This window comes from Protobothrops mucrosquamatus, unplaced genomic scaffold (genome assembly GCF_001527695.2).
Source record: "Protobothrops mucrosquamatus isolate PMUCROS unplaced genomic scaffold, P.Mucros_1.0 scaffold110, whole genome shotgun sequence".
Classification (NCBI taxonomy): domain Eukaryota; kingdom Metazoa; phylum Chordata; class Lepidosauria; order Squamata; family Viperidae; genus Protobothrops; species Protobothrops mucrosquamatus.
The window spans coordinates 499,200-512,777 of NW_015386482.1; the positions used below are offsets into that span (position 1 = coordinate 499,200).

The 13,578-nt window shown below is 37.9% G+C and overlaps 1 protein-coding gene across 1 annotated transcript in view; it reads right to left on the reverse strand.

Annotated features, from left to right (window-relative positions):
* The window catches only part of SORCS3 (sortilin related VPS10 domain containing receptor 3), a 476,983-nt gene that overhangs the window by 376,606 nt on the left and 86,799 nt on the right, over positions 1–13,578 (reverse strand). The gene's annotated exons all lie outside the window — the stretch shown is intronic.

Sequence of the window (13,578 nt, forward strand, 5' to 3'; positions counted from 1 at the left end):
CTCAACAGAGAAATGAAAAAGAAGGGGCCTTAGTTTATGTTTCTACTATGGAGTTCAAGGCACTTTGCCCCAACTTGCACTGTTAAAGTACAGATTTCTGAGACAGTTGCAAAGCACTGCACTCAGTCACTCAGCATCAAGTTAGTATAAGCTACAAAGCTATTCTTCATAAAACCTCTCAGGCTTTTCTTCCAAGAGTTTGGCTGGAAAGCTCTCAACAAGGAAGGCAAGCTTAGACAGATGACAACACGAGAGATTTTTTTTTATTATATCTATTGAACATCCTGACACTTATACACTTTTCTGCTTTGTCAGACTCAAGTACAACAACCAATTTCATAAAATGAGACCATAATGCAGCATTTTAAACCGTCCACACAGTTATTAGAGAAACCTATGCTTGTGGAAATGATTTACGGGTAAGCACTTTGAGCTGACCCTATTTTGCAATGTACAATACCTTTGGAATTGAAAATAAATCATATAGAATTATTATCACTCTGTATCTCAATTTCCTTACATATGGGCACAGAATGGGTGCAAACCCATAATCCAGACATTCATTGGAAGCAAGGGATGACTTTCAACTCAGAAGGCTTCCCACTCTTATCCTCCTCCTTTTCTGAATCCTCTTCCTTGCCAGAACAAAGTGGAGAATGTGCTGAAGTTTTGAAGAAAAGCAAAAGTAACCATCTTGCTTCTCCTTAGGTATGAAACTATACTATCAACTTGAAGTCAGGAGACCATATCCTAGCTAAAACACAATACCCATAATACCATGTCTGTGCAACAGATAGCCAACAGTTTCTGGACAGTAATCTGCAGAAAGGATTTATTTGGCCTTTGAAATCCCCAGCATCTTTATATAAATAAAAGAAGAGATATTATTCTTTCAGGATTGTGTCTGTGAATTGAGGCTCTTGAATAGGCACAACTACCCACTGCCTTTCCCTTCAGACTTCTAGGACTGCCTTCTAAAGGCATACATCCTTACTAAACTGGATTTGAGATGCATGTACAGTTTGATCAGAATGAAAGAGACCCATGATGCCTCATGTCATGTCAGATGACGTGGTCCAATTTTTCTCCTATTTCATTTTTTTATATTCCTAGATTACAGGACCAGCAACAAGGCAGACAGTTTCAGACTTATAGGCATATGAAAAAAAACCATACAGTCTCTTTTAGTTCTATACTTTTACATATCAGGACATAGTAAAAATCATCTGGTCCTTAGCAGTTCTTAAAAGTAGGAATTTTGGCCCACTCTTCTTTACAGCATTGCTTCGGTTCATTGAGGTTTGTGGCCATTTACTTATGCATAGCTGTCTTGAGGCCTCACCACAGTATTTCAATCAGGTTGAGTCTGGACTTTGAGGTCCGGATTGGGCCATAGCAACACCTCGATTGTTTTCTTTTTCAGCCATTCTACTATAGATTTGCTGATGTGCTTGGAATCACTGTCCTGTTGCATGATCCAATGTCAGCCAAGCTTTAGCTGTCAGACAGATGTCATCACATTTGACTCTAGAATACTTTGGTATACAGAAGAGTTCATGGTCAACTCAATGACTGTAAGTTGCCCAGATCCTGTGACTGCAAAACAACTCCAGATCAACATCTCTCCAGCACTGTGCTTGACAGTTGGTATGAGATGTTTGTGCTGATATGCCATGCTTGGCTTTCACCAAACATGGCCCTGTGTATTGTGGCCAAACATCTCCATTTTGGTCTCATCTGTCCAAAGGAGAGTGTTCCAAAAGTATTGTGATTTATTCAGATGCAACTTTGCAAACTTAAGCCATGCTACCATGTTCTTTTTAGAGAGAAAAGGCTTTCTGTGGCAGCCCTTCCAAGCAAATCATACTTGTTTAGTTTTTTTCTAATTGTGAACATGATATGAACATGAACATTTAACTGAGGCCTGTAGAGTCTGAGATGTTGCTCTTGGATTTCTTGCAATTTCTCTCGGCATCGCACTTCCCACTTCTGGGAAGATTGGCAACTGTCCTGAACGTTTTCTATTTGTGAATAATCTTCTTCATTGTAGAACGATGAATTTTAAATTGTTTGTAAATGGCCTTATAAACCTTCCCAAATTGATGGGCAGCAGCAATTGCTTATATCTTTTCTCTTTGGCATTGTGTCAAACACACATCTCAGTGCTGAAGACCAGCAAACTCCTAAAACTTGCTGATGATCAGTTGATCATGGGCACTTAATCAGCAGCACCCGGCTGCCACTTAGCCTCTTCATCTCTAATAAAGCAGTAAGGGTGTGCTTAGCTTTTCACACATACAGTAGTTCTCCATTTTGGCTTTCTTTTGTCCAATAATGGTTGACATATTCCTTCTGTGGACTCAACTACTGTTTATCTAATCATTGTCTAATCTGCAGCTATTCCACCTGTCCCTCCAGGTCCTTCCCACATATTATTAACCTGAGGATGAGGCAATGTGTTTTTAGCTCTACCACTTATGGACTATTAACCTGGCTAGTTAAAACAGCCAAGGAAACAATTGCATTGGATCCAGGAAGTAGTCAAAGCTTCCTGGAAGTTCCAGAAGGGGCTGATCCACTCATTCCTCAGAAGCCAGGCCTAGATTCAATATCATTGTCTATATCTAACCTCTACTTCTTAGACCTTATTGTTGGTAAAGTGGGAGAGATACAATTACAGAGGGGCCTGGATGTTATGGATTATGTTGACCAATGGTAATACAATTTCAGGCCTGAGCTTGGGGCTGAAACTATACTAGTCATTTTCATGGATCTAAGATAGTGTTTAGTTATAGAGTGCCTCAAGATTTGGTCCTTTCTCTTATCTAGTTTAATTCATACATGAAGCTGATAGAAGAGGTCATCTGTCAGTTCAGGGTCAAACATCATTAATGTTACATTGCACATCTTTACTTTGGTCCACAGAAAATTTGGTAGAAATTCTGAGTCAGTGCCTAGAGACTATCAAGGTTTTTATAGAGAAAATAGGCTTAGACTCAATGTTGGTTGTTAATTCATAAATCTATTGATTCCAACACCATATTTATTTTTATTCCAATAGAGAAATTCTTACCCAGAGACTAGCATACTTGCATTCTAGAGGTCCCCTTGGACTCCCTTTTCCAGAATTCTTTGTCCAGCATTGTCTGTGTTTTGGAGAGTTTATGTACTACTATATCTTTTATTATTTTAATTTTGTTACACATTACATTCTTTTTACTATAGCTTGGCTCTCCACATTTTCCTTTATTTTATTCATGGCCATCTTGGGTTTGGAAACAGACAACCTTTTTTCCCTTTCTTTATTCTTTCTCTTCTACTACTGAATTTCCCTTTCTACTTTTCTACTATTATTCTGATATATCTGCAAGTTTACTTCTGTCCCTTCCCCCTTCACTAAAAAAATAAAGTCTCTCAGAGATGAAAATAAAAATTGATCTTTACCTCACCACAAGAACACATTGTTTGAAATTCTTCCTATTTATACTTCTCAAGGTTTATAGGTGCCTACAGCTCAATAAGTACCGCGAATCATTCTGTCTAGTTCTGCTGTTAATTGCTGTTAATGGCCCAACCTCTTGAATGCTAAAGCCCATTAAGGGGTTCCCTCTGCCAATGTTATGTAATTTTATTTGTTTGCATTGTTCTATTGATTTTAATTATGTACAAGAAATATTTTTAAATTTGGAATAAAATGCTGTTACGTGTTAAGGCTCTAACAAGGTAAAGAGGGAAATACTTCTGCTATGCTTCTTCTAATTTTGGAATTAAAAATAAAATATCATTTTTCATCTGCTACTATGTTTGGATGTGCTACTAATTTGTCTATAAACTAGACTAGATAGAGCCTACTTGCCCTGACTTGTAGAGAAATTGCATAAATAATACCAATTCTTAAAGTAACATAACAAAAAAAAGCTGAGATCTGTGTTTCTTGTTTGTGATTAAATTTACTAACAATCAATAGTTCACTTTTTAAGATGATTTATAGCATGCAGATTGTGCAACAATATAGATTAGCATTAGTATTTATGTTGGAGAACGAATGATGCCTATCTGAGTGATCAAAGTCTATACAACNACAACAAAAGAGCAAGAGGAACTATCAGTATCCAATGGTTATATAAGAAACCAATCTATTTTCTTCTTACAGATGTATACAGAGCTGGGCTAGCATGCAGAAATTAGATAGCAGAATCCAAGATAAATATATAAGGTAAGGAATATTGTACAGAAATGCTGGATTCTTTCAATGACTGAAACAGAAGTCTAAATCCAGAACAACTAAACTGTAATAATTTTTACTAAAGCTAAAAAATACAAAGGTAAAAAATTAATGCAAAGTTAGAAAACTATAAAAATAAAAAATAAAAAATGGAAGGGGCAGAAAAATTAAAAAAGAGAAAACAGTGTACAAAGAAATAACTCTTCCTTAATCCATGTTTCAATAAATTATCTAACATTTCAACAAAAGATCTGTTCCTCCCCTAACTCATCTTTTATCTATAAACAAATTATAGAATCTCATCAGCATCAGTCCACAAAGAGTTACAAAAACTAGCAATATATATATATATTAACCTTAATCAAATAAATCAGTTTCCTATTGCTTTACTTTTAACACAGTAACTTATTTTCTTTAAAAATTCAAAATAAATCTTTCTCCCATATCTTATCTCTTATCTATAAATAAATCTTTAAAACTTCATCATACAAACTTAATCAAAAAAACTATTAAGAGCTAAGAAACAGCAACATATTAAAAATCTTTATCCTACAACTTAGTTTCTTATCATTTGTCTTCTCTCAGAAATTCCTTTGCAATTTAACATGGACCAAAAATAAAAACATATTTTAAGAAATATATATACATACTTACACACACACACACACACACACAAACACACACACATATACACATACATACATACATACATACATACATACATACATACATACATACATACATACATACATACATACATACATTTAAACCCTGGTCAAAGAAGCCAACTTTATATTCCTTCTTTTTGCTTTTTAAAAAAATTGATGTTTATTCCCTTTAAATAATGTCCCAAAAACTGATTTATTTTCATTTTCCTTTGTCTTTTCTTAGGAACTCTTATGATTATAATACATCTCTTTTGTAAGTACAAGATAAGAAAGTTGTCTAAGACACTGTTTTGATTTATTATTTGTGTATCCCTTTAGCTATTAAAAATCAGCTAGAATCATTTGTAAATCTCATGTGACATATTTTTCCATATCATTCTTGTATTCTAAATCCATATCTAAAACAGCTTGGTTCTCATTGTATCCTCTTCTATCTCCTCTTTTAGACCCAATGTTATGGTAGCAGACAAACTTAAAGAGAAATTTCTGGATTCATTGTTCTCAAATATCCTTTGAATTCTTCCAAACTTTAAAATACTTTTCTTCATTCTATATTAATAGATCTTTTCTCCTTTAATTATAATCTTTAGTTCTTTCTGGTTCCTCTAGTGTCCAGCCTTCAAAGTTTTTTCTTATCATATTTTTCTCTAATCCACAATATTTTCCCACAGGAAAATTTCTTATACTTAGATTCAAAATCTTCATATATTTAATATGATTTTAAACAGCCCACAGGAAGGTTTCTTATAATTAGTTTCAAAATCCAATGTCCAATCTATCTGATCCTTTAGTCCATTTAAAACTTTCAAAAATAATCATTCTAATTATTCTTCTGCTGTTTCAGAAAAAAAAATTAAGTTTTTAAACTAAGATGAAACTTCTTTCATTAAGGATGGAAGGAGAATCATCCAGTATGATGAAACTTGTAATTCCAAAGACTTTTAATTTCCAAAAAGCAGTTATCAAGCAATTTCCTAAAAACAGGAAGTGGTTGAACCCAGGGCTCCAAACTACAATTTGGCAAAGCAAACTCTCCCAGCTCCCAAACCCACTGAAATCACTTTTTACAGTTTCCTTACAGGAAATACCTGTGTGAAGCATTTATGGGTGATCTTAGTTTATTCCCTTTATCTGGGGAGGAATTTCGAGATGCTGATCCATTTGCTGGTTCATCATTCCACCATATTTGTTGGCACATATAAAGTTCACCACTTTACTCTTCCCAAATGACCTCTAAGATTTTGCAAAATGCCATCTATGTAATAAGAACAAGAGGGTCAGGATGAAGCAGAAACAGTGCTATACAATAGGCACATGCACAGAATCAATCACAATGGCAGTTATTAATGAGAGAGGTAACTCTGCATAGTGCCAAAAATGCTTAGACAGTGTCTACAGGTGGAATATTTGCAAACTCTTGCAACTCCAGAAAGATAGTATTCTCTGTGGCAATCACGCATTAGATGTTCTCAAGCAGAACATAGACAGCCATCTTTCTGTGTTGCTTTAGATTGGATTCCAAGTAGGGAACTGACTTCAATGGTCTATGCAGCCTTTCTAGATCTCTGATATTATTCTATCATCAAATATAGCATTCTATGATATTTTCACAGGTAAGAATATAACAATTTATACCATAAAATCCACTGGGAGCAAATTTAGCTGCTGAACTCCTACCAGACTCTGCAGAAACATGAATGCTAGCAGCAAATGAAGTCTCCTACCATTAATCTTTCCCAATCAAAAACTGCAAAGAAAGATATCTGAAAAGAAAATAGGCTACTGAGAATAAGTACTTGCATATAAAAGAAGTCATTATCTCTTAAAAACACATCAGTTGGTAAAATCTACAGTTAAGAAATCTAAAACAACAAGAGATCACATTACTGATCTCTTCTGTCCTTTCTCATCCATTTTCTCTTTATTACATGAATGAGGTAATGAAACTGCAGAAGCAAATATTATCTAATGTTGTCAGATAAATATATTCTATTGGCCTTTTATCATCTTCAGAGTTTTTGAATGTATATTGCGCAGCTCCAACACCTTTCATAAACCCATCTCCCATTTTAGCTCCTTTTTTAGCAGTTGCAACTAAAACATAAGGGTAAGTTAATGGCCCTTGGAAGGTGGTAAGCTTGAAGTTTTTCTTAATAAGGTTCTTTGGGTCATTCAGGAGACAAGGTATTCCCTTCATTGAGGTGCCAAAATCATCTGATTTGTCTTATTATAGCAAAGAGGCAATTGGAACACTTACTTTGTATTATTAGCTTTATTAGTTTTTTTTTTACCCTGCCCTTATTACTTATATTAGTAGCTCAAGTGGCAAACATACACAATACTCCATCCTCTTCCTCTTTTCTCCACAACAACCTTCTAAGATGGGTTGGGCTGAAAGAGAAAGAGTGAAAGTCTGCTAACTTTCATGTCTAAGGCAGGACTACAACTCATGGTCTCCTGGTTTTTAGACCAGCACCTTAACCACTACATTTCTGGTGCTTCCACTGCCAGGCATGCCAAAAGAGGCAGGAAAAGCAAAGCAGATTGAAAGAAGGTGGAAACTTCAGAACACTTCAGAAGTGAGAAACTTCATTGCTTGACCAAATTGCTTTGAAGAAATGCTTCTCTCAAGCATTGTGAAAGCAAATCACCTTTCAAAGCTTTGCACAGTCCCATTAAGGAGAAAATTATAAATTGTATGGTAAACAGAAATGGCTCACATGTGTTCACATCCCTTTTTTCAAAGGGCATGGGATGAAATGTTAGATAGATAGGCAGACATTTTCCCCTATTTTAAAGTTCCAGTTGCCAACAGAATCTGAAGAGGAATTTAAAGAGATAGGAGGCTCAAGAGCTGAATTAAATGAAGCATTCCATGAAGATTTTGTAGCAATAACAATCAACCAGCTCAAAATTTGGGAGACAGACCTGAAAGTATTTAAACTTTGGGGGGGTGGGGGTGGGGAAGATTGACCTGGAAAAGCCAAGAGAAGCTTCTATCTAATGCATACATCATTCATTCTTCTTAGTGTTGGAATAAAAATCAGGTCCAGTTCCAAGCTGGGAGTAAATAAAATGGAGGCTAAGATGCTGGAAATAAAATGGAAGATGCTTAGGAAAGAAGGTTCCTGTTTATTGATGAGCAGAACCAGCAACAGATGCAGTTCTGGGACAGCTGACCAAATGGCTGAGTGAGTGGATGGATCTTTATGGGGCTCTGAGACTTTAAAATGGAAATGTTTCTGGGTTGTACAGTGAGGTGGGCTTTTGTGTCTTTTGCTAGTCTGAAGAGGATGTTGGGTTTGGTGGGGAAATGTAAATTATTAATCCCATTAGCTGTGGGGGCTGAAGATGTTTTGTTTATGAATAGATTGGCCCAGTCTTTCTGAATATCCATTCAAAATCTCCTAACAACTGGCCTTTTTGCTTGAGGCTTTTTCCTGTAACAGGAAGACTGGGGGTGGTTTCTGCCATTGTTAAGATTTTTCTCCATTTCTCCTTCAGGGTGAAGGAAATAAAAGTTATTCTTTTAATAATTGTAGAAATAATTGTAGAAATGTAATGCCATTATATGAAACTGTCTCTTTAGTACAAATGTAACACTGTAACATAAATGTAACAATGCAATGCCAATGTATGAAAAGGAATGTTTACTGTTTCCTGCCCATGTAAAGTGACTACAAATGGTAATCAGCAAAGATAATTAATTATGAACAAATGTTTACTATTTCCTGCCTAAAAATCCTCGGGACACAGGAACTTACACTTTGAGTAGAAATCACTATCAAAGAGGGATTTTGACCCAAGGTGAAAAATACAAATAAACAAGATTAACAGCAGATGGACGGAAGAGTTAAGTACAACTTCAAAGTACATCTATAAAGATGAAAGAGATTCTTAGATGTGACGTGCATTGTGAAAAGTATAAAATGCAAAGCTTGGAAACTGTTTGTGCGCTCCTGGAACCCAATCCATTGGGAAGGATCCGGGAGGCCGCGTTTGCAAACGCCTCTTCTCTCTTCTCTTCTCTTCTCTTCTCTTCTCTTCTCTTCTCTTCTCTTCTCTTCTCTTCTCTTCTCTTCTCTTCTTTTCTCTTCTCTTTTCTTTTTATTCTTTTTATGTTATTGTCCAATAAAACTTTGTTTTGTTAACCAGACTTGTCTTCGTATTGTGAGTATCAAAATTTGGGGTTTTTACATCTCACAAGGGGAAATATTCTATCCTGCATTTTTTTAATATTCCCCAAAATATTTCATTCTTTGGGGAGGGGGCTGACTTCTTATGTTAGCATTTCATCTTGGGTTTCTTCTTAATGTTGTGGGAAGACACTTTAATGGATTCTTCCTTCTTTAGGTAATAAGTGATATGTTTGAGCAATGAGCAAATCTTTCACAATTTCTTCTATAGCAGGTATGTCAAACTCACGACGTCATGTGATGTCACGCAACATATCGCGAATTTTCCCCCATTGCTGGCAATGGGGTGGGCGCAGTTTCAGTATGATGCATCTTGTCCACAGGCCGGCAGTTTGACATGCCTGTATTTCACTGTAACTCCTATGTATGAAGTCTTATTATGCACATGGATAGAGGCTGCAAATACATTCTGTTTTTGTCTACAGTGTAGACACATTGCCATTTCTCTAATATATCATGCTTACCTGAGAGGTTGTGGAACAATTAAAAGAATTAATCTCCCAAAACAGATAAATGATACAGCAAATATAGAATGTTCAAGCATTTTATTCTTCTTTGAAAAAAAGGGGTACACAAAACAGGCTGTGGGCAAAACTGGTTTAAAGGAATTTTAAATGCCTCAAACTAAAAAAAAAAGTCCATATTTTCTTATTTGAAGACAAAAAAGCAAACCTGCTTCCTGCAATGTTTTGTAAGGGAGAATTACTTTGCATTCAATTTTAGTCTGAGTTTCTACATTAAAAAGGGGAGAAACACTATGTTCTACAGTAAGGTTTAGATCTACAGGCATGAACTGCCAAACAGGATAAAATGCAAACCATAAATACAAGATGATAACCAGAAACCATGTTTAAAGGATTAAAGAACTGAAGAAATAACTTGTTTATTCCCACTGAAGAAAAGGTCAAAGGCAGCCCCTCAGGCCCAGCTGCAGGTATTATTTCCATATGCATCAAGTTGCCTAAACTCTAAATTTGAAAGCTTTCAACCTTTTGTAGGAAAGAAGATGAACAATGAATATTTCATGCAGCACCATCATTCACTTGTGAATACCTTGGAAACGATTAAAGTGCAAGCATAATAATATTGTCATCAGAGACAGGAAGAGGATGAAAAGCAAGAAAATCATGGCTATATTTCCTTTCCAGAAATAAAAAGACTGGTCTTTGAAAAAAATATATATTTGAAAATGGATTTTTGAATAAGACTACATCTTCAGAATTAAAGAAGGACTAAAAGCCTACTTGTTCATTTGCTCAAGGAGGAAGTGCTATAGCCATTGTCTGCTTCTCCAATGTTTAGTAGTGTATTATTCAAAAACAAAATTCAACTAATCCAGGGGTTTTAATAGCTTAGTGCTGCAATTTAGACTTTTGTTCAGAGTAAACAGGCATTCTTGTTTTTCTCCAGATTTTTCCCACACTGCCTGGGACAAGGTTTAAAACAATTCCAGATTCTTCTTAATTAGAGAATGTGTTCCAAACTGAAAAGAAAGTGTGTGTGTGTGTGTGTGTGTGTCTGCCTGGAATATGGGAAAAGCCTCTGAATCATAGACACAAGCAAGAATACTCAGTGGCAGTCCCAAGATAAAACAAGCTGAAAACCTTGGAAAAACTTGCCAAGCAGACAAGACATGCTGAAGCAGAGCCAAAAGACAGGAGGAAGAGTTCAGCATCTGCAGAGAAGCATCCAAAACACACCAGCTTCATGGAACAACCCAGGTGGAGTTCTACGAACCAATTTCAGGAAGAAAGAGAAGTTGTGCGTGCTGGAGGGATGAATAGCTCTTATATTGCAAGTCCTTAGAGAAGTTATGAAAAGGTTTTCAAATATAATTGGATTGTGTTTGGCTATGAGAGCTAAAAACATGGGAAAATGAGAAAAACCCATTAGCCTAGAAAACAGTGAAATAGGAAAGAAATTGCAGTGATAAGACAATATAAAACCAGGACATAGAACTATTGAGGTAGCAATTTATAGATGAAATAAGACAGAAATAGTTTTAGGAAACATACATAAATGTAAAGTGGTAAGAGAATCCTACATTAAGATATGCAATAAGAAAGTAGGAAACAAGGATATAGACTCAACATTAAGATTTAAAAAATGGGATATTTAAGAATATTTTATATTTATATAATATAACAACTCCTATTGGGGAAAAATAAACCTAAGTCTTTGTGTCTGTAGTCTGTACAAGAGCAAGAAAACCCTAACAATTTAGTTCATAAATACACAAGGGGCAGTAGACAGGAATGCAGAGTGACAGAAAACATAAGCCTCATGCTTTCCGACTGACATTCTCTGTTGCATCAGAAAATGAAACATTAAAAACAATAGGAGCCACAAAATCCAAATTGGTAGAGAAGAGACAGAGAAGCAGGGAGATACAAAGGGCTTTCTCAGCAGGCAGAGAGATGAGTTCTGCTAGGCTTCAGATTTACATTTAGTAATCTGATGCTTATATGATTTTTAGCTGCACAAATCAACTATTTACATATCTAAAGATGCAAATAATCCTTTTTCTTTTGACTGCCCAATAAATCCTCATCCATACCTGTGTTCAGAATGCATGTCTAGGAACCTGTGGTCATATTCAGATTTTAGAAAGGTGCCTCAAGCACCATCACAAAATGGCTATGGGGGTATGGCAAATTACAAAATCTTGGAATGATTTCTGTGTTATCTGTGTGTAAACATTTAATACTAACTTGTGTCCCCACAATCACAGCATAGGAGACTCAGGCGTTTACAAAGCAATTATGAACCATGACACATAATTGGCTGGGTTCAACCATGCATTAAGCCAAAACCAGTCAAATCACTTAGTGTGCTGTGTGTTAAGTCCTGGGAATAATGGCGCTTGAGACGAAGCATATCCAACAAGTCTTTATTGTTTGCTCCCTTCTACGAACAACCAGAGCAGAGGCACGCAGGCCTCTATTTATACCCTCTGATTCCTGGGCAAGTTCAACCAATCATGAGGTGGGCTTTTCCCGCCTTGCGCATGCGCACAAGGCCGGCGCCGCTCAGTCTGGTCCTGGGCAGCTTCTGCAAATGCCCGGGACTCTTGCAACGTCCCGAGCCTGCAAGATGCAGGCTCAAGACACAACACCCCTTTCCCCTGGATGAAATAAGATTGTGCCCACATGGACGCCATCCTATAGATGGTAATATAATTAAATAATGAAATAAAGTTACACAATGTATAAGGTGTGGGACTGTTCCTTTGAACCAGATCCAGTGACTCCCCCCCCGACCTTGTTTTACTTAATACAACCCGCCAGTACCTTCAGTCAGCACTCGCTATGTACCTGTTCACCTTACGTAATCGGCTAGGTATTTGGGAGGGCCTCTTGCCCTGAGTGACCTTCTCAGACCTGGAGAGTTTGTATTGTCATTGCCGTTGCTGCTTGCTCTAGGTGAAGTGCCCTGTGAATGACCAGTGACTTCAGCTTGGCTTTCCAGCCCATCTCCTGTAATTGAGCAGTCTGGGCCCTGTTGGTCGTTAAACCTGGTTGACCAGCCCTCAATGGAGTTATCTAACCCCTGTGAGTTCCTTCCCGTGTTCCCTGAAGGAATGTAGGATTCCTGGCTCGTTTCTGTAGTGCTAGGGACTAGGGATGCCTCCCTGTTAGCCCTTATGCATGAGGACAACCTCCTCTGAGCCCTTTCAGCATGGGACGTGTTCCCCCTTTGTATTGCCTGCTCTCTTGCATGTTGTGAGTTGTGAGTATGCTCCCATGTATTCTCCGTGTCTGGATAGGGGTGGATAATTAGTCTGCCACCAGTGGGACTCCCAGGCTGGAGTGTGTGTGGGGGTGTCTATGTACTCCCTTTCCCACGAACTGCTACCAGAAGCACCTGTGGAAGTTGGGGGTTGCGTACCCGTTTCCCTGTCCACAGCCAACGTAGGCTGTTGATTTTGAATCCCAGAATGCATTTCCCATTCCTCCTCCCCCCCAGAGGAGACTGAGGAGGAACCATAGGCGCGTCCCGCCTCACACGTAATTGATCGATGTGGCGGTGAAGCACGCGGCCGTCTGGCAGGGACACCTCGTAAAACAGAGGCCCCGAGACTTTACAGACCACAGCCGGTACCCAAAGGTGGCCAGGCCCGTAATTCCTGGCCCAGACAGGATCACCTTCACGAAGGACCCGTGGTGGGTGTAGCTGAGACACCTGAGCAGCTACACGTTCCGGATGCAGCCTGTCCAATTTAGTCACGAGCCGACGACCCCAGCGGAGTTCGGCCGGGCACTTACCCGTGGCAGTGCACGGAGTAGTACAGTGTGCCAAAAGAAAGTCAGCCAACCTGTGATGCCAGTTGCCGTAGGTCAGCTTCTTGAGGGCGTCCTTGGTGACGCGGACCATCTGTTCAGCCAGACCGTTGGTGGAAGGATGGAAAGGAGCTGAAGCAGCGTGGCGGATCATGTTGGTCCGGAGAAATGCCTGAAACTCAGTAGAAGTAAATTGAGGACCGTTATCC